The following is a 23,094-nucleotide window of genomic DNA, read 5'->3' as shown; positions in this document are numbered from 1 at the left end:
AAAGAAACCCAGTGAAGAAGACCGAACCCAGTGAAGAAGAAAGGGAAAAAAAAAAAAAACCAGTGAAGAAGAAAGGAAAAAAAAAAAAAAAAAAAAAAAAAAAACCCAGTGAAGACCGAACCAGTGAAAGAAGAAGAAGAAAAAAAAAAAAAAAAAAAAAAAAACCCAGTGAAGACCGAACCAGTGAGAAAGAAGAAGAAAAAAAAAAGTCAATTGGTCAAAAGGTGTGGCTGAGTGGGTCCCTCATGTGTGTTTAATTACAAAAATGCCATTGAGTTATGAGTTATGGAAACTGAAAACAGCCAAAAGGAGTTTTCAGTTTCCATAACTCATAACTCAAAAATCAGAGAATTGAGTGATGGAAACAAAAAATTGGAAACTGAGTTATGGCTTGCTAAACAAACTTTTTTTTGAAAATTGAGATGAGTCTCACCATTTTTTAGAATTGAGTTATGGAAACTGAGAATTGAGTGATGAGAATTGGCAATCCAAACAGCCTCTTACCCCTTGTTTGGTTTTTTTTTTTTTTTCATCACTCAATTTCCATCACTCAATTTTCATCACTCATCACTCACCACTCTAAATACTACACCCGTTTGGCACCATCACTCAATATTTTTTACACTATTTGTGGGTCCCATACCTGTCACTCATTGATTTTTTTTTTTTTTACCCAAACTCACAGAATTAGTGAAAAAAAAAAAAAAAAAAAAAAAAAAAAAAAAAAAAAACCCAGAACAGACCGAAGTGAAAAAAAAAAAAAATCCCTAGAACAAGTGAAAGAAAGAAGAAGAAGAAAAAAAAAAAAAAGAGAAGAAACCCAGAACAGACCAAAAAAAAAAAAACCCAAACAGACCGAAGTGAAAGAAAGAAGAAGAAGAGAAGAAAAGAAAAAAAAGAACCGAACAGTCAAGAAGAAAGGAAAAAAAAAAGGTCAAAAGTAGTCAAAAGTTGCGGCTAGTACTGTTTGTGGGTCCCCTTTGGTGTGTTTAATTACATTATTGCCATTGAGTTATGAGTTATGGAAACTGAAAACAACTAAAATGTGTTTTCAGTTTCCATAACTCATAATTCAAAAATCAGAGAATTGAGTGATGGAAACAGAGTTATCATTTGCCAAACAACCTTTTTGTCATGGGTCCCACCATTTTTGAGTTATGAGTTATGAAAACTGAGAATTGAGTTACGGAAACAGGTAAACCAAACACCCCCTTAATCTTCTGGTTAGAAAATGCATCTCTCTCTACTCTCCAGTAATTAAGAGTTCATTTAACAATGAGCTTATGTCCCATCAAAATCAAAATTGACTGCCCCATCACATACCCTGCTACTGCTCTATCCCATATCACTAGAACTTCAAGGAGAAAAAAAAATCACTTTTGATAGTTCATTGGTGAATTTTGCATTTCTGATAACATTGTCATTGATATCAAACAAAATGGGACTATTTCTATTTTGGGAGGGTGACAAGACAAAGGGAAAATCCATTTCTCACTGGCAGGCAGATCAAAGTTTTGAAGTATCTCAAAAATTCAAGATTTCTCAAAGACCAAGTTCCACACACACAAAAAAAAAAAAAAAAAAAAAAAAAAAAAAAAACCCAAAACAAAACTCTAAGGCCTCGTTTGGGAGGAGGGAATGGAATGGAAATAAATGAAAAGAATAATTTTAGAATATTCTTCCATTTCCTTATTTGAGAGTTTTAATGGAGGGAATGAAAAGTTCATTCCCTTGTTTGGGAGTTTAAATGAGAGAGAATAAAATTGGTAGAAGGGAACACTCATTCTTCTCTATTCCCTTAAAACCTCAAATTTTCATTCTCCAAAAACTTGGGAGGAATAGAAGGGAATAGAATTAGATTTAATAAATTTTTTACTAAAACTCCCAAAATACCCCTATATATTCAACTCTTTATTTTAAAATAAGGGTCTAATAATAATTTTGTCATAAAATGATTTCATTCAATTCCCTCCATGTTATTCCCAAATAAGATTACTTACATTCCATTCATTTTCATTCATTTATTTTAAAACATCCAATCAAGATTACTTAATTCTATTTTTTTCCTTTACTTAAATACATTTCATTCCATTTCATTCCTTTATAATCATTTCATTCTAATCCATTCTATTTCATTCCCTTATGAACTCCCAAACGAAGCTTAAAGAGTATTAACTTAAATCGAGAGAGGCTTCTGTCTAGTGGCCAATTCCACTAGACATGGTAGGATACGGAGACGTGTCCAAAACAAGTCCCAACATGCTCATGAGGATGAAGTCTAAATATGATTTAAGTGGGTTGAGCTTGTGTCCAGTGTTCAATTCCACTAGATACGTTGAGATGCGGACATTGGACACAAGCCCAACCCACTTAAATCATATTCAGACTTCATCCTCATAAGCATGTTGAGACTAGGGAATGTCAATCGAGACAAACAAAGCAGCCCTCCTCAAGGTGGAGCCAAATAGCGCTGCTTTTTTTATTTTTTAAAATCAAGAGATTATATTATTTTAATATCCAGGGCATCAAAATATAAAAAAAGCATAACAATGTTCGAAGATGGACAATCAAAGATCATAAAATTTTCTCGTTGATTTGCCCCATTTTTCGCTAATTTGTTTGCAAACTAAACTATAGTTAACCTTCACCCTTGGAAAGTCGGAATCAAACCCAAAAGGTGCCTGTAATCATATATAAGGAGAGAGTGAGTAGTGTTCATGCAGTATTACCCCAACATCCACACTATAACCACTCTATATAGCTTTTTTTTCTTTTTCTTTTTCTTTTTTGAGGTTAAACAAGCAGTTCTAAATAGCTTCTTCTTTTTTTTCTTTTTTTATTTTTTTTTGAGGGAAAGGTAAGTAAATTTATTAAAGAATAAAATCGTTTTGAAATACAACTTCCAAATCTAGTCGTAGTTCTTCCAAAACTAGTGGTAGCTAATTTAGCATTCCAGGTTATATTAAAATTATTTTAATATCTAGGGCAAGCTTAAGACCCCACTACAATATGCATAGTTGTCAATATCGTACAATACGCGATACATATTGTATCGTGTACAAAAAGTTTTGTATCGTAAAAGCATATCATAAATGCTTATGAATCTTCCGATACATAGGTGCATATCATATGAATCGTATCGTATCGGTGAATCGTATGTATCAAATGATACATGAACGTGTGGGTTTAAAAAGAGTTTTTTTATTTATTAAAATTAGTGGTTTTATTTTATTTAAACAAGTTGTAAGACTTTTTTAACACAAAATTATTGGGAAACTTAATTAACTCTAATAAAATAGCAAGTCCATGAGTTTTTTTTTCCTCCCTTATCTTTCTCCTACAAAATTTAGACTATACTTATAACACTCACTTTCATATGTGCAAATTTATTTTCTATGCTATTAAAATGTATTAACTAAAAATATAATTGTTTTTTAATTTCATTATCATTATTACGAATCTAAAAAGCTAGAATGCCAAGAAAAAAATAAAGAAAAAATTATTAGAATAAAAATACAAAAAAAAAAAAAAGAAGTTGTTGGGGGTTGTTTTTTCAATTTGCCCATATGATATTTAGGAAGTCAAGACTGAGACTCAACTTTGGGCTTGGAATATGGCCCAAAGGCTATTGGCGAAATGTGAAATGCCCATTTTGCTCAAGGTCCGAGTTGCATTCAACAAAGATTATAATAAGGCTCCAAAAATACCTCTTGCAAAGATAAGCTAGCACAAATGATGACCCACCACAAAAAGTACTTAAATAATAGTCCAGCGGTAAACAAGATAAACGTCCAATGGTAGATGTTTGAAAAATTAGTAAATGTATTTGCATAATAAAAATTATACATTTCTTTAATAGTTGGTTAATATAAAAGTGGGCCCATTATAAAAAGTACACAAGAGGAAAAATGGTCTAACAGTGAATATGATAGACCTCCAGCGGTAACGTTTGATTAGTCAATAAATGTGTTTACATGATAAAAATCTTATATTTTCCTCATTATTATTAAGTCAACATGAGGGAAAACTTTCATAGTATCCAAGATATTATGGTCTTCCTTACAATAGCAATAAACAAGGATTAAAAGCTATAATTACAAGTAAAAGAGGAAAAAATAGGATGGAATGAGGGGAGAGAAAGAGTGTCCATCTAGTGCAGCAAATGTTTAAACAAGATCTCTATGTGCCATATTATGCCCATAATGATGAATATATGTGTATAGTAAATGGTGGAAGTGACTTTATGGAAAGTATGAGTGAATACATGGAAGTATGAAAGAGAGATGAAGTGGTGTTTAGCCATTTTTGGGTATGGTGTAAAGAGGGGCTATTTATGGCTAGTTTAAAGTGCTGGGATTTTCTGAAAAGATGGAATGTGATGTTTATGGGTAGGGGTATATGAGCATTTATGGACTAAAGGCTAGTTTTTGAACTAGGGGACTAACTTATGGGCTGAAAATAGCATGATGGCTAAAGAATTTTATGATAAGATTGTTGTTCTTGATGAGTTGATGGTTGTTCCTTTTATAGTGAAGCTTAAGGGATTAATTAGCAAATTTTAGAAAGGACTAGATCTAACAGCAGCAAAATCCAAAAATATCTCTTAAGATTTGGCCCAAAAATGGTGAGACTTGCTTTTTGGGCATTTTGCTTATTTGGGTAATGCAGTTGGAGGTTGAGATACTCTTAATCTAGGCATTAAATGCTGAGATTTGGAGATTAATTTCGTCTAATCGGATTAGAGCAAGTATGAGAACTAGAGATCTTGATTGCTGTCACAAGGATCAAAGCTCAAGAGGGTTGGCTAACACTCTAAGCCAGGTGTCAACCATTGATGCCTCTGCTGGAAGCTTTTGGTGGACACCCCATTTTGCCCTCTAAACCACTTTTTCCTAATTGTTCCCTTTTTGGATTCATGGGCTTGGTTCATGAATTAATAACATACATTTTTAGTAAGAGAATAAACTATTTTGTTGAAGATTTCATTAGCTTGGAGGTCTTGGTTATGGCTTCCTTGAGTTGTGACCAAAACTTGGAGAAGAATGATATTTATTGCCATTAGCTTTTAGGTGGCAGCCCTGCCTTTGATACTGTTCACGTCAAAATTGGCAGTGACAGAGAGGCTAATGGGATAGATGGCCAGCTCCTAATTTGGTTTGGGAGCTTGGTTTCTTCTTGGAGTGATTTCCAGCGGAAGGCAGAAAACTGAAGGGAGTTCTCCAACTGGGTCAGTTTGTACATATAGGCTGTTTTAGCTGAGACTTCATGTAAGGCTTAGTCATGAGAGCTGGGTATTTCAATAAGCCTTTGACATGGTGGTTCTTTCCACTTGAGCCTATCCTTTTGTTTTCTCATTGTGAGCTCTACAAAATGGACAAAGCTACCATATATTGCTATGGATTTTTATTCCACATGGGCTTTAGTTGTTAGTAAAAATGAAATGTATTCATGAGCTTTAATAAATATTTATAATAGGTTTTGGGTATTAATTTCTATGGGATTTAAATAACAATTTGAATAGTTTCTCATAATTTTTGCCGTGGATAATTTTGTAAATGATATTTCCTTTGAGGCTTTTAAATAATAACCTCCAATATTTCTTGAGAATAATATTTACTATGGGTTTTAAATAGAGGCAATATCCATGGGTTTCAAATAAAATATGGTAACAACCACTATAATGGAATAATGTAATATTGTCATGAGTTTTTCTATAGATAATCATAATGGGCTTGTAGGATAAATAATTATCATGAGTTTTGGAAATAAATATTATGAATGTTGTGATATAAGATAAATAGTAACCATGAGTTTAAAATATGATATGAAATAAATAAATGTCATGGGTCTAAGATAAATAATCATAACTTTTCATGGGCTTTTATAAGATAATTGTCATGGGTTTTGAGAATAAATAATTGTCATGGATTCCATAGGCTTGTAATATCATAGTTAGGGGTGTTCACCAAACCACATAAACCGTAAAAACCGCATCAAAACCGCCCGCAAAATTGCATAACCCGCACCGTAAGTAACAATACACTGCACCGCACCGCACCACACCACATGGTACATTGCGGTTTGAGGTTTTATAATAAGAAAACCGCACAAATCGCATTGCACTGCACCCTCTCTATATATTAATATATTTATTTATTTTTAATATTAAATATATTATTAATAGTTTAATAACCCTAGTTTTCCAAAAAAAAAAAATTGATAACTCTAGCGAGTGTTGACTAGAAAAGCCAACCCAAAATAAAGAAAAACTAGCTAAATAATTTAAAACTTGGCAAAAAAAAAGGAAAAATTAGTTTTGGGATGGGTAGGACATGCCCAAAATTTGAAAAATATGCCAACTTCAAACCTCATCTTATATATAGCACTGCACATGTAACCGCAAAAATGAGGTGCGATGCGGTTATGATTTTGGTTAAACTCCAAACCGCATCACACCGCATCACACCGCACCGCACTGCACATGTGATAGCAAAAATAAGGTACGGTGCAGTTATTATTTTAGCTAAACCGCACCGCGCCGCACCGCGAACACCCCTAATCATAGTAATGTTTAAGAAATTAAAATATTGTCCATCATTGGACTTTTAAGTGAAATATTTATGATATAGTATTTTGCCAAATATTAATAACTTTAGACTTTTGATAAAATAGTGTCAAGTAGTTAGTTTGAGTTTTTAATATTGTCAATGTGAATCGAGCTTTTGATATTGCTAGTGAGAATTGGGCTTTTGATGTTGCCAATGAAAATTGGATTTTTGATAGTGTCAGTGAGAACTGGGTTTTTGATATTACCAACGAGAATTGGGCTTTTGATATTGTCAATGAGAATTTGGTTTTTGATATTGCTAGAGAGAACTGAGCTTTTAATGTTGTCAATGAGAATTGGGTTTTTAATATTGCCAGCGAGAACTAGACTTTTGATGTTACCAATGAAAATTGGATTTTTGATATTGTCAGTGAGAACTGGGTTTTTGATGTTACCAACGAGAATTGGGTTTTTGATATTGCCAATGAGAATTTGGTTTTTGATATTACCAGCGAGAACTAGGTTTTTGATGTTGTCAATGAGAATTGGGTTTTTGATATTGCCAGTGAGAATTAGACTTTTGATGTTGCTCGTGAGAACTGGGTTTTTTGATATTACTAGCAAGAATTGGGTTTTTTATATTGCCAATGAGAATTGGACTTTTTAATAAATAATTTGCCATGAGATTGAATCATGGGCTTTGCTTGTAGGATTTGAATTTCATTGAAATCGACATAGGTTTAAATTGTGAGCTTTGATCATATATTTGAATTCCATTGATAAAATTATTTTGTTATGGACTTGAATCATGGGTTTTTCAAATATTGCCAAGTATAAGTATTTTTCGACTTTAAATAGAATGAAATGTGTGTATTGGGCTCGTAGGGCCGGTTTTGGGCTTAGCTAAATAATGATTACAAAGTTGGATAAAATATGAGTTTTTTGCGCTTTTTGTGATAGTTTATATCATGACCCAATTTAGATAATAAGATATAAAATATTTGTGGTTAACATAATTGATGATGCACGAAAATCGATAGGTTGAAATGTTTTGGGCTATGTTGATGGTTGCAGGATTTGAAAAGAAAGAATTGTCAAGGGTGACCGGTGTAACCCGACTAAGGACCCTCCAACAGTTAAGTCAGTTTTCTTTCTAGAACACAAGGATGAGAAACTCTAAATTGTAGAACTTACCTTGGGTGAATGTGACTTTATCCTTTTATAGAGAGTTGGAAGTGGGTCTACTTGCTTGGATCCACTACCATCATGGGAGATGTATGGAGTTAATGGAGAAAAAGTGGAGCGGGTTTCTAGGATATCTCTCCATGTTTCAATATGACAGATCATGTATTGAGTGCGTTGAACTCATGTAGAATTATCCTGAAATTTATCAAGTGTTGTATAGTCGTCCATTCCCTTGCGAGCCCTGCACAATTACTCTTAGTCATCCATAACCTTGTTGGTCATAGACGACCATCATATCTTGAAAGGTTATATCTTATGGATGGATCTTCATCACGTTGGGATGCTTCTATTGGGGCTTCTTACTTATGGACGTATCTTGTCCATGGACAACAAAGATGGACAAAGTAAACTTGGTCTAAATCCTATCAGTTGCCCCCTTGTCCTTGTGTCATCCATGCCACTACTTGTTTTCACACGTGGCGATTATTTATTAGCTAGAAGATTGTCTAGGTGGCATGTTAAGGTGGTTCAAGATCAGATGTCTGGATGACAACACGTGGATTAATCATAGAGGTCCACCGGTTGCGTTGTTTCATTTTTCAAGAAGAGTTGCCACGTGGCTTGTTCTGGTTGGATCGCGTCGTTTCAATGCTTAAGTATGTCGCCTATAAATAGTCCATTACATCTCTTACCCTCTCACTTTTTCATAATATCCATTTTGACATTAGTCGTCCACTGCGCCATGTCTAGAAGTTTCCTCCCGTCCTTAGTTCTTTTCATCCAAAATCAAGTATCCTCTTTCTCCCGTCTATAGGTTTTCTTTAGTATTCTTTACTCATGGCTGGTTCATATATCATGTATTATCACATCTGAGTTTAATCAATTTGAACGTACATGTAATAAACATAAAGTTAATTTAATTTATTTAGTTAGCTTTGTTAAATTTTATTACATAAGTAATGATTAAATTGGTCATTAATTGAATATATTTCAAATTTATAATGAATATAACTTTTATATATGTATATCTACAATTATTTTATAATTTTATTAGATTTTTGTATATCTTACAATACACGATATAGAAAAATAAAAAATTGATTTATAATACGATTCATGATTTAACAACTGTAGGGTGTCAGTTTTGAGCGCTCTTTCTACTGATGAACGGTCTCAAGCCCAACTGGCCCAATACAATGAATTTTTAGAGGGTGGGCCTAAGAACTAGGTGTTGGTCTGAACCACAATCACTATACATGGTTGGGTGTGGACAGACCAATGAGGAAATGGGTTCAAGCTTGAAATGTTGTCTCCGGGTGTTTCGTCCGAGGAGCTTGATGTTCTTCTTCTTCTTCTTTCAGTATTAGGTTCCCGTGGTTTTTCAAGGCCATGCAGACTGCTGCCGCTTCCTCCTTTTTCTCTCTTCCTATCCCTTTTACGCGATCCCCCCCTAGGGGTCTCTCCTATTATATATTTCCTTCCAGTCGATCTTGACCCTCCATCTGTTGATTGTGTAGGTCATTACTCGAGTGCTCGTCCCATCAGCCACCTTCCCAAACCTTCTGTGAGTTAAGGCAACCAAGGCCACATTGTTCAGGGGTCCTTTCATCATTAATGCGGCCAAGACGTTAGTTGGGTGCATTAAATGCGGAAGTGATAGCTTTTCCTTGAACTGCTCCTACACCATACTCCTTTGTACGACCTACTGTACTCGTCGTTCTTCGGGGAACGCTCTGGGAGGCTACCTTTGATGGCATGTCGTCCTTTCTTGCGGGAGTCTGGAATGCCGAGGATAGAATCGTCATCGGCAACATCTCTAGGTCAGTTGGACGTTCATCGTATGTCCTCAGACATTTCTATCCTCGGTGCGGGCCTTGGGCCCAGTATAAAGTGGGCCAGGGTCGCCAAGTTCTCTGGCCCCACAATAGCCCCTCAAAATCCTGCTGTCCAGATCCTCAGATGGAGAGGAGGGTTTTGGTAACATCAAGCTTCTGTCATGGCCTATCAAGTCCTGTCATTCATTAATACTAGAGTCTTTTCGTATGCCCGAGGCACGTTCCTGGTGCCTTGGTATATAAAGCATGTCTTCAATGAATGCTGGCAGCTCCGTGCTCCCCACGTTCAATAATGCAATGGTGATTTCAACGGTTGAGATTTCCTCACCTTTATGGGTGGGAAAACCCGCACAGTTATGTTTAATGGGAGGTATAAATTTCCATTTTGAACGGACTTGTCTCTTTACCTTTGCACTTAAGAATTCTTATGCGTGTATCCTGAGTTCAATCAAACTTCCAACCAAACTCAAGTTTCTTTCCAGCATAAAGAGCCTGTCGGAGGAGCCTTTCCTTATTCCTGTAAGTTTTCTTCGCTCTTCAACTTGTGCTTTCCTTCTTCTAAGTTTATCTTTCTCTTACTCCTCTCCTTCTTTTGTTACCCCCTGAGTCTCTTTGGCAGTTTCTAGAGATGGGTAAATTAAAAAAGTTGGTTGAAACTGAAGAAGTGATGGAAAAATTCATCACCGATTATAGGATACCCCCTCATGTGGGTCTGAGGTACTGTGAGGAAAGGGAGTGGCACTTTAGGAGAAAAACGAGTGAGGTGGTGATCCCCATACTTGCCTTTATAAAGGGGGGCGTGAGAATCCCCATGGGGCCAGTGATGAGGGATTATCTTAGGCACTTCTGATTAGCCCCCACCTAGTGTGCTGCTAACGTGTTTAGGATCTTGGGTTGTGTGGATGCCTTAAACGAGAAAATGGGGTTAAGGCTAACCCATCATGATGTAAACTGGTGCTACAACCTCCAACTCTTGAAAGGCAAGTCCTACTACTTGAAGACGAGGGACGATAAGGTTTGGCTTATTCAGTGCCTCCTCGAGTCCAGCAAAGGGTTAAACAAGGACTTCCTCATCGTGTCTGGGGAGTGGCACGATGGCCTTCCTTGCCCCACGATGGAGGGAGAGCCAGGTGGGGTATCTAGAGTGAGAGAGGATAACCCCTTTTTTTTTGCCATCACGTCTTGCACGGTCTGGTTACTGATATGAACACGCCCTCTTTTTGCATATCCGCACGCCTTTCAGCGACACTTCCATCTGATCAACAAGGAAGATTTGGAAACTATCCTTAGGGTGGCGATTTTTGTAAACAAGGCGGACAACCAAGTTAGGGCCGCTCACAAGATCTTGGGGTACGATCCTATCCAGAGGTCATTTGCCCATCCGAAGTACGTAGTCAGAGCAAACGATCCCAGAGAATCACTGTAGTTGAGCATGGATTTTTGATTCCCGAGGGGTCTCCTGTTCCGGAAGGCATCCCATTGGCCAGCTCTTCTTCATCCCACCAAGCTGAGGGAGCCGAGAGTGATTCAGGTTTGTCCAAAGAAGGATTCGGTGCGTTTAACCAGGCTAGTTCATCCGTGGATCCCATTGGTGACTTGGGCGACCCCGACCTTTCCGAGGCGGATTTCTTGTTAGTGGGGACATCCTCTCAGGCGGAGATGGGACTTAAAAATAAACCCCAGATAAGCCTGTTCGACCTAATTGAGGGCCAGCCGGGAAAGGAGGCACTAGGAAAGTTGCAGTCCAAAAGTCCACCTCCTCTGCCACAGCCTCAACCTGTTCAAACTAGGTCTTCCCCCACCCGATCGCAGACACCCTCTCCCCAATCGAAGCTTCCTGCTCCCCCCCAATCAGCTCTACCTCCTCGGCTTGAGTCCATTGACTCAAAGAGGAAGAGGGGTTCCAAGGGCAAGGAGCCAATGGACGAGGGAAAGTCTGGCACGCCTCAAGAGGAGGGCGAAGCCCCACGAGCTCAGAAGCAGCTAAAGATTGGGCCTTAAGGCCAAGGCAAGGAGGTCGATGCTCAATCTGCGCCCTAGGCTTGTCTTCTGGCCCCAATGCTCCACGAGGAACCGTTGATGGAAGATGCCTCTCTGAGGGACTTTCGAGGTGGCGAAGGCGCTTATGTGGCCGACGCTTTGGAAAAGTCCCTGCTCCTCCCCACTGACATGAAGGAGTTGAAGAATATGAGAAGGCAGGAGGTCTTCCTCAGCATGAAGAGGTACCTGGCCATGGTAACTTCTAATACTTGAGACTCTGTCAATTTTTGCTCCTTAATTTCCCATTCATGGTGTGTTTGCTCCAATTGGCAGGCCGTCCAGGCCACTTACAGGCTGGAGGATGACTCTAAGGAGCAGAGCAGGTCCTTGGAGACCGAACATAATAAGCGTCTGGATGCTGCCCATACCTTTAAGAACTTCAAGGCTGAACTCACTAAGGCTAGGGAGGACCTGAGGGAGATGACCAGGCAGAGGGACAGCGCTGAAGCAGGCCTGTCTGGTGCCCAGAAGCAGGCCTAGGCACAGACGAAGCGCCTACTTTAAGCTGAAGATCAGTTGGGGATTGCTAAAGAGCAAATTGTTGATCTCCAGAAGAGGCTAGCTGAGGCAGATCAGGCCAAAAAGGTTGCGGAATGGGCTAGGGACGAAGCTCTAAGGGTCAAGACGGAGGCTGAGTTTGCTAGGACGGAGGCCGAGACCTCCAGGGACAAAGTCGAGGAGGAGGCCTATGACTCGGGGGTGGCTGACACCCAGGCCATCCTCAAGGCTTAAATCCCTAAGGTGTGTCGGCTTTACTACTCCTAGGTCTGGAATGAAACCCTCAAACAAGCTGGGGTGGAGGCTTCCTCCGATCTGTGGAAGGCGGAGAAGGTATACTATCCTCTGGCCATCCGCGAGTCGAATCTCGAGACGGTGAGAGCTCCCGAGGAAACTGAAGCTGCTCTGACTGTGTCCACCATTAACGAGCCAGCCGAGGGGAGCGAACTCCCTAAGGTGACTGATGTAAGTGGGAGCTTCAACCCCGAAGCACCCCAAAAGGCTGCCGGACCTATAGTCGGCGCTCCAGGTTCTTATGCAGAGGATCCGCCTCTCTTGGTTCAGCTTCTTCGGTCCATTTCCTCTGCTGATGTTATTCAGGGCCCCGAGCCCAATCCTGCCTAGCTTTCTAAGGAAGGGGATGTTTCCCAGGGTCCCGAGACCAATCTTGTTCAGCTTCCCAAGGAAGGGACCAAAATGAAGTTGAAGCAGTAGGGGTTCCGGCCAACCTTTATATTGGTTCTCTTTTTAGTTTAGCTTTTAGTTAATTTGCTTCTATTTTAAGAGTTTTGGGATTTGTTTGTAACTGAATTTTTCGACTATATGTATGAAATTCCTTTTCTCTTTTCCCTTTTAAATCATTGTTTGTTGCCTTTACCGATATTACTATTACTGTAAATCTTGTGGCTTGTGAATTAATTATCCTAACGGGTGTGAATGGTTGTGCACATGATATATTTGAAGTTAAATCCCTCAATACTATCTTACTGGTATCAAAGGAACGCTTAGTTTACGTCCACCCATATTTTTAGGGGGCTAAGTGTATAATCTGAGGTGCCAAGCGTACGCTTAGTTCGCATCCACAGCTTTTACAAATCTTGAAGTAGCTAGTTTCCTCATAGGCTTGAGTCCGAGGACCATGCAAGGCCTTGGTTCTGTCTAACACTTAGATTTTTTTTTTTTTTTGAGTGACTAGTTTCCCCATAGGCTTGAGTCCGAGGACCATATAAGGCCTTCGTTCTGTCTAGTACATAGATTTTCTTGGAGTGACTAGTTTCCCCATAGGCTTGAGTCTGAGGACCAAGGAAGGCCTTGGTTTTGTCTAGCACTTAGATTATTTTTGGAGTGACTAGTTTCCCCATAGGCTTAAGTCCGAGGACCATGCAAGGCCTTGGTTCTGTCTAATACTTAGATTATTTTGGTGTGACTAGTTTCCTCATAGGCTTGAGTTTGAGGACCATGCAAGACCTTGGTTTTGTCTAGCACTTAGCTTATTTTTGGAGTGACTAGTTTCCCCATAGGTTTGAGTCTGAGGACCATGCAATGCCTTAGTTCTGTCTAGCACTTAGATTATTTTTGGAGTGACTAGTTTCCCCATAGGCTTGAGTCTGAGAACCATGTAAGGTCTTGGTTCTGTCTAGCACTTAGATTATTACTAGAATGCGAGACATGTAATCAAGATGGACTTAAAATCTGAACTAGACAAATGCTTTTATTAATAGTAATACCTTTTCAAGTTATTTACATTCCATGGACGGGGTACAACTTTTTCATCTAAGTCTTCTAGGTAGTACACTCCTATCCCCGCGATTAAAGTAATTCGATATGGCCCTTCCCAGTTGGGTCCAAGCTTTCCCCATGATGGGTTTTTGGTAGCACCCACCACTTTCCTCAGCTCTAAGTCCCCTAGTGCTAGCGATCTAAGCTTCACGTTGGCATCGTATCCCTGTTTGAGCTTCTAATGGTAATAGGCCAATTGGACCATTACCTTTTCTCTTCGCTCGTTGATCAGGTCTAGGCTCCTCTCCAGTAGTTCGGCGTTACTTTCCAAGGTGAATGAACTCGTCCTTAGCATTAGGAAGTTTGCCTCTAGAGGTATAACGGCCTCGGCCCTATAGGTCATAGCAAAAGGCATCTCCTCTGTCGACCATCGTGGTGTAGTCCGATAGGTCCATAAGACATGCGGCAGCTCTTCCACCCATCTTCCTTTGGTGTTATCCAGTCTCTTCTTAAGTCTGTTGACTATGACCTTATTGACAGCCTCGGCTTGATCGTTTCCCTGAGGATAGGCTAGGGTTGAGTACCTGTTAGTGATTCCCAACTTGCAGCAGTATCTTCTGAAGGCCTTGCTGTTAAACTAGAGTGCATTATCTGAGATGAGGGTGCAAGGGACTCCGAATCGGGTGACAATGTTTCTCCAGATGAATTTCTTAGCATCCACGTCTCTAATGTTGGCCAGAGGCTCGGCTTCGACTCACTTGGTGAAGTAATCTGTGCCGACCAGTAGGTATCTCTTATTTCCTGCTGCCTTTGGGAAAGGTCCTACGATATCCAGGCCCCACTGGGCGAACGGCCACGGATTGGACAGAGGGTTGAGGGCCTCGCCAGGTTGATGAATATTCAGGGCAAACCTTTGGCACAGGTCGCACTTTTTAACATACTCCAGAGGTTCCTTCTGCATTCCCGACCACCAGTATCCCTGGGTTATGGCTCGATGTGACAGAGATCTTCCTCCCGTGTGACTCCTGCAGATCCCTTCGTGTAGCTCTTCAAGCAGCAGTTCTGATGCCTCAGGGTGTATGCACAGTAAGTATGGTCCGGAATATGAGCGTTTATATAATTTCTGGTCCTCGGAGAACTAGAACTAGGGAGCTTTTCTCTGTATTTTCTCCGCCTTCGACTTTTCCTCGAGCAAGATGTCATCTTTGAGGAACTTCACAATAGGGTCTATCCAGCTAGGGCCCATTCTGACCTCATGAACATGAACTATGCCTTTGATTACTTCATTCGCTCTGTCCAGGTGCTTGACGAGGATAATTCGAGGTAGATCCCCTGCCGAGGAGGTGGCAAGTGTGGCCAGCAAATCTGCATGAGTGTTTCCACTTTTGGGGACGTGCGTCAAGTTGAAAAAGTTGAAGCCTGGCTGTAAGCGTTTAACCCGGCTTAAGTACTCTTGCATCCTTGCATCTCTGACCTCTAATTCTCCTTTTACCTGGCCTACTACCAGCCTCGAGTCTGAGAACATCTCCACTATCTTTCCTCCCATTTTCTGTACCATGGCAATCTCTTGTAGCAGGGCCTCATACTCGGCTTCGTTGTTCGTGGCTGAGAACCCAAGTCTCAGGGATTTCTCTGTGATGGCTTCCTCGGGAGATATTAGGACTAGCCCTACTCCAGATCCCCTTTGGTTTATTGTGCCATCAACGTACACCTTCCAACATGGGGTCTTGGTGTAGAGATCACTCCAACCAATTTTCCATCCATGTTCTGCTCCTCTGCCACTATTTCTACTGGGGGTTTAGCAAATTCGGCTACTAAGTCAGCTAGGACTTAGCCCTTGATAGAGGTCCGAGGCATGTATTTGATGTCAAAAGTTCCCAGAATTGTGCTTTATATGGCAATCCTTCCTGTGTAGTCAGCGGTTTGCAGTACAAACTTCAAGGGTAATTGGGTTAGAACAACCACTGTGTGGGCTTGGAAATAGTGGGGAAGCTTTCGCGTGGTGTGGACCACAGCCAGTATGGCTTTTTCCAAGGGTAGGTATTTGACCTCGGCTTCATGTAGCGACTTACTCACGTAATAGACTGGCTTTTGGATGCTATTGTCGTCCCGTATTAGCACCAAGCTCACAGCATGGGAGGCGACAGCAATGTATGCGTACAAAACTTCATCGACCTCTAGACTGGACATGATAATTGGCCTTTGGGATAGGTAATCTTTGAGTTGCTGGAAAGCCACCACACAGTCCTCAGACCACTCAAACCCCTTCCACTTGTTGATTAAGAGATAGAATGGCCTACATCTATCCGTCGATCTGGAAATGAATCGGTAAAGGGTTGCGATCATCCCAGCGAGCTTTTGGACCTCCTTTGCGTTTTGCGGCTGTTTCAGGTCATTTATAGCCTTGATCTCATTAGGGTTAACCTCGATTCCCCTATGGATAACCATGTAGCCCAAAAACTTGCCTGACCCCACGCTAAATGAGCACTTGGAAGCATTTAGGTGCAACTTATGTTTCCTCAAGATGCCAAAGGTGCTGCCGAGGTCCCTTAAATGCTCGGACACCACTTTAATCTTCACCACCATGTTATCGACGTAGATTTCGATGTTCTTGCCCAGCTATGACTCAAACATTCTTGTCATCATCCTTTGATAAGTTGATCCCGCATTCTTCAGGCCAAATGGCATTACCTTGTAATGGTAATTTCCGATTGGTGTTACGAAGGCCGTTTTCTCCTGATCCCCCAGTGCCAGTGGTATTTGGTGGTAGCCCTAAAAGGTGTCTAAGAAGCTTATCCGAGGATGGCCTGCTGTCACGTCCACTAGCTGATCTATCCGAGGCATTGGGAATGGGTCCTTAGGACACGCCTTATTTAGGTCTATGAAGTCCACGCAGACCTGCCATGTCCCACTTTTCTTCTTGACCACCACCGTGGTGGCCAGCCATTCGGGGTAAAAGACTTCCTTAATAGTCCCAGCGCGTTTAAGCTTCGCCACCTTGTCTCTAATCGCGTCGACATGCTTTTTTAACGGGCATCGAGGTGGTTGCTTCTTGGGAATGATGGCCAGGTTGACATTGAGGTTATCGCAGATGAAGGCTAGGTTGATCTTGGGAGCATCGCAAGCATCCCATGCAAATACGTCAATATTCCTTTTAAGGAACTCAATCAGTTTCTCCTTCTCCTAGAGAGGCAGCTGAGCCCCTACTCGGAAGAACTTCTCCAGGTCGTTGTCAATAACCACTTCTTCCAGGTCTTTGCATTTCGCCTCCCCAGCAGCTGTGTTAAGGGATAAAACTGAGGTCTTTAGTTGCTATAAATTCTCTTCAGCGGAGGTCGAGGACTCCGCATCAAGCTGATGTGAGACAGCCGCTACCACGCATTACCTCGCTGTGGGTTGGCAACCACGGATTTCAAGGACTTGGTCTCCTGACGGGAATTTCATCTTCTGGTGTAATGAGGAAGCAACAGCCCCTAGGGTATGGAGCCAAGGCCTACCGACAATGGCTGTATAGGGAGAGTAGGTGTCCACCACGATTAAGTTCACCTCCACAATTTTCGGGCTGGTCTGGATGGGCAGCCTAATCATGCCCATTGGAATGACGAGCTTCCCGTTGAAGCTCATCAGAGGGGAGTTTTAGGGCATTAAGTCCTTCGGTTTTAACCCCAGCCCCTTGTATAGGGCGGGGTACATAACCTTAATCGCGCTGCCGCCATCCACCATTACTCTTTTCACACCGTAGTCCCCGATTCGGAGGGTGATCAATAGTGCATCATCGTGAGGTTGGATGGTCCCAATCTTATCTTCCTCTAAAAAGCTCAAAACATGACGAAAGCTCATCTTGGCCCTCTTCGGCCCTGGTTGGAACTCCTTGGCAAGCAGTTGAGCCACCGATAACGCTCGTGCAGGGCACGTGCCTGTTCTCCCTAGCACGGCTACGATTACGCTGATCGTTCCTACGGGTGGCCTCAGGGCAGTGTCCTTCCTGGCCTCTTGATGGCCTTGATGACCACTAGAATGATATAGAAGGTGCTATAGCCTCCCTTTTCGGATTAGCTGGTCTAGGTGGTTCTAGAGGTTCTTGCAGTTCTCCGTAGTGTGGCCATGGTCTTGGTGGTATTGGCAATAAAGGTTTTGATCGCGCTTCGAGGGTTCTCCCGCCATCTTATTCGGCCACCTAAAGTATGGCTCGTTCTTGATTTTCTCCAAGACCCAATGTACTGGTTCTCGGAATACGGCGTTGACAGTCTGTGCATTAGTTGATCCGGGTTGCCCTACAAAGTCCCTCTTCGGGCGGTTGCCGCCATACCTGTCCGACCTGAAATCCCTCATCTCCTGAGGGATAACCTTTTCTTTTCCTCTTCCCTGTAACTGGTCTTCCTCCACTCGCTTATACTTTTCGATCCGATCCATCAGTTGACACGTGCTAGTGGCGGGCTTGCCAGTCAAAGACTTCCGTAGGCCGTGATCAACTGGGAGATTGTTTTTGAAAGTGATAATGGTGACGTCGTCAAAGTTGTCTTCTATTTCATTGTACGTCTCCCAATATCTGTCCAAGTATGCTTTTAAGGTTTCTTCGCCATGCATGGATAGCGACAACAAAGCGCTCAAAAGCCGAAGGGCTCTGCGGTTCGTAATGAAGCAGGAGCCAAAAGCTTGGGTCAGCTGCCTATATGAGTCGATGGAGTTCGTCTTCAGACCATTAAACCACCTCATTGCCACTAGTCCCAAGCTGGACGGGAAGACCTTGCACATCAGCGTCTCGTTCCTAGAATGGACAGCCATCCTTTGGTTGAACTAGCTTACATACTTCACCGGGTCTGTTCTACCGTTGTAAATGGCGAAGGTTGGCTGCTGGAACCGTCGAGGGAGTATGGCCCCTTTTATGTGGTGTGTGAAAGGCGACTTGGAGAGTTGATCCAATGCCTTGCTCATGGTGTCGTTTCCCAAGCCCCTAGGAGATAGGCTTCTGCACCTACACCTCCGGTAGTCTTCTTCTTTGCAGGAGAAGGTCTCGCTTGGGGGAGTCCTCGATCTTCGTCTATAGTTGTCGTCGTTTTCATCATCGGAGGGCGCGTCAAGTCTGGAACGAGATTGCCTTTGCTGTGCATGGTACAACTTTCTTTTCAAATCGTCTATCTCTCGCTACATGGACTGCCTATCGTTCTGTTTCTGAGACATATGACTCCTAGCTTCCTCCCGTTACGGGGCCCGGTTGTTATTTAGTCTCTGAAGCACGTGGCTGCCCGCGCAAGAGTGGCTCTTGCTGGTTTGAGTAGTGTTTACGCTTCCCTCTTGAAACCTTCCGTTCTCTTCGTTTCGATCGCGCTTGGGGTTGGGGAAGTTACCCTGTTGTGGGGATTTGGCTGGTTTGAGTTGATGAGAGCCTACCTGATAAGGGTGTGACCCTACCATGCTAGATCGTTGTCCTTGCTAACACATAAGTTCTTCCCACAGATGGCGCTAATTGTAGGGTGTCAGTTTTGAGCGCTCTTTCTATTGACGAACGGTCTCAAGCCAAACTGGCCCAATACAATTAATTTTTATAGAGTCGACCTAAGAACTAGGTGTTGGTCTGAACCACAATCACTATACATGGTTGGGTGTGGATGGACCAATGAGGAAATGGGTTTAAGCCTAAAATATTGTCTCCGGGTGTTTCGTTTGAGGAGCTTGATGTTCTTCTTCTTCTTCTTTCAGTATTAGGTTCCCGTGGTTTTTCAAGGCCATACAGACTGCTGTCGCTTCCTCCTTTTTCTTTCTTCTTGTCCCTTTTATGCGATCCCCCATTCTTAGGGGGTCTCTCCCATTATATATTTCCTTCCAGTCGATCTTGACCCTCCATATGTTGATTGTGCAGGCCATTACTCAAGTGCTCGTTCCATCAGCCACCTTTCCAAACCCTCTGTGAGTTGCGGCAACCAAGGCCACACTATTCAGGGGTCCTTTCATCATTAATACGGCCAGGACGTTAGTTGGGCGCATTAAATGCGGAGGTGACAGCTTTTTCTGGAACTGCTCCTACATTATACTCCCTTGTGCATCCTATTGTACTCGTCCTTTCTTTAGGGAACACTTTGGGAGTCTACCTTTGATGGCGTGTCGTTCTTTCCTACGGGAGTCTGGAATGCTGAGGACAGAATCATCCTCGGCAACATCTCTAGGTCATTTGGACTTTCATCGTATGTCCTCGGACATTTCTATTCTCGGCGCAGGCCTTGGGCCCAGCACAAAGTGGGCCGGGGTCGCTAAGTTCTCTGGCCCCACAACAACTATGAAAATATGTTTCTACACTCCATTGTAAAATATCCAAAATTTTATAAAAAAATACATTCTATTAAATGGTTGTTCACTTTTTTTTTTTTTTCAAGAGTGATGCTAAGAATAATACAAAATTTATTATGGTTTTACAAATTGACATGTTACTAATCATAGAAAAAAAAATTGGAACATTCATTAATTAGGTTGTTAAAGTTCATCAATCACAATAATTGTTACATCATATTGTAAACATTTTATAGTAGTTTTAGCACTTTTCTTTTTCTTTTCTAACAATGCCTCCAAAATATAAGACCAATATAAGCCCAACCCAATTGAAACCCTAAACTATTCCCCCAAAAAAAAATATATTGCAAATGTGTTAGATAATCGATGATGATTAATATCTCTTAATAGTTTAAGATTTTAATTTTTGAAAATTGATATCCTAAATGATAGATTGCCAACATTAATAATATAATCTCCTATAAAGTCACACACCAAACAATATATATATATATATATATATATATTTTTTTTTTTTTTTCTCTTAACAACAAAATATAAAATTAAAAATTAGGTTACAACTTTACTTAATGATGCATTACCTTATATCCAAGAACTAAGATAAAATAAGCCTTTCTTTTTTAAAATAAAATAAATATTTTTATATTGTTTGGTTAAAATTTGAGGAGATTTTGAATGAGAAACTGTGGGAGCAAATGGTCTGAGGATATTTTAAGGCTATAGGCCCTGTTCGAGGACGATCAAAGGCCCACACATGTGTAAGCTAAGGTTTGACACGTGCGCCAAGACCGAGGAAGGAAGATATTAGGGCCATTCAGGATCGGACAGAAACTGAGAGTAAGATGTTTAAGGAGAAAAGGTTAACTAACTCGTCGACAGAGGATCACGAGAGGCAGAAGCACCTCGTGAGTACTATATCTGATTCCCTACACTGGAAAGTAAAGTTCTAAGGTAGACAACAGAGTCATGTAAGCAACGAAATAGGGACTCATCTAGGAAGGTGCCTCTACATTTAATGCTCTGCACGAATTGAACTGACTGCATTTATGAGGAAAAAACACTTGAACAGTAGCTACACAACTCACAGCTCTCTCTTAACCACCTTTAGAAGGGTCTTGATGGGACAAGCATCCAAATGGCTTCCTTGAGACGTATAGATAGAGGGCTAAAATGCAATGTAAATGACTATATAAGGAAGGGAATCCCTCTAAAAAAGGGATGAACATTCTACAAGAAAAAGAGATAGAGAGAAATTGTATTAGATTGTAACAATATCATTCTTCACTATTGTTAAAGAATCCCTCCTCGGATTTGCCCAAGGATAGAGTTATATTGAATCTTTATCTCTTTCGTTTACGTTAATCCTGTCAGTACTGTTTTTCTATAGCTTGTAACCACCTTAGCGTCACAATTGACTCATAAGCCTACTCTCTTACAAATTTAATGTATTGAACTTGAAGAGCTAGGAATTATCCAATCAATTGGGTCTGAGCCTTTGATCCGCCCTTATAGAAACAATATGCTTAATTCGAAATTTTGTTTTTAATTTTAACATAAATTTTTTAAATATATTTTATTTCACAAGATAGTGGATGTATTATTTGATGTGGAATAAAAAAAAAAAATTATTTTGGTCATTATCCACTTTAATATTTTCCATCAATCACTTATATTTTGACATATAAAATACCAAAAGATTTGCTACTAAACCAATATATTTGAAATCTTATAAATCAAATTGCCAATAAAATTGATTCTCAAAAAAAAAAAAATGCCAATGAAATTCATGGGTCAAAATGGTAATTTACCTAGTACAAAAAATGATGACAGGGTGTATTGATCATTGAGTCGTAGGAAGACAGACACTTGTTGAACAACCACACTGCGATCGGAGGCTGCACGGGATACTAGTGGAGTGCTCCACACCCGACCAAAGTAAAAAAGTGATAAAAATAAAATAAGTATAGACAGAAGAGGCCCGTTTTGTCCTTTTTTTGGGTCATTTTGTCAGATTTTGAATTATAATCTATCCCAACCGCCTCCATTCTCGAGTGTTCTGCTTTTTATTTTTCTTATTCTTTTTTCTTTTCTTATTAAAAAAAAAAAAAAAAAAAACAAGAACTTTGAGTTAATCTAACCCAACCCATCGCCTTACTCAGATTTGGAACCCACTTTGATGATCTGGGGGACACGACACTTGAAGATTGGCTTGTGAAAAACCAGTGGGATGGTCGATTTGGTCGCCCTTCTTTCCGTGTAAGTCTTTCAAATTCTTAAAAATTTGATTTTTTTTTTTTAATTTCATGTATTATTCTTGTGAAATAGACTGAATCATGTGAAACGCCTGTGGTTATTTGTTGTTTCTCTAGATCTGTTTTGGTTTTTCAGTGTAGATCTGCAATGATATTTTATCATTGAGTCTCTCTGAATACCATATTTAATCAATTAGGGCTTTTTTGGATCACCATGATTTTGAATGATATCAATCAGTTTTTATCACTGAGTTTCCAAAACGCATGGGTCTCACCCAAAAAATCTTGTTTGGCTTGGTTTTTGGGCGATGTTTCCATCACTTAAAACTCAAAAATTTGAGTGACGGATGATAGAAACTGAAAACAGAATTTTAGTGTTTTCAATTTCTGAAATATGAGTTAGGGGGGGGCAAAAAGTGAGTTATGTGACCAAACAATAATTTTGGATTTTTTGAGATAAAGTGAGGTTTGGGTTATGAGTATTGGGAAATGAAAAATGAGTCGGCCAAACCAAACGAGCCCTTAGAGCATCCACATCCGGATCTCAAACCCTATCTTATTTTACCATCCCAAAAAGCTATTTTATTACTTATACCATACCATTTTTCAATATACCCAACATCCCAACTTTTATTTTCCTATCTTACTCATTAAAATAATATTTTTACACAATAAAATAATATATCCTAAAACTCAAATAAAAACAAAAACCCAATACCCAAATAACCTCTGC

The sequence above is a fragment of the Quercus robur genome, chromosome 3, assembly GCF_932294415.1.
Source record: "Quercus robur chromosome 3, dhQueRobu3.1, whole genome shotgun sequence".
NCBI classification, from domain to species: domain Eukaryota; kingdom Viridiplantae; phylum Streptophyta; class Magnoliopsida; order Fagales; family Fagaceae; genus Quercus; species Quercus robur.
The sequence above is the reverse complement of the archived record's forward strand: the minus strand, read 5'-3'. Positions refer to the sequence as shown.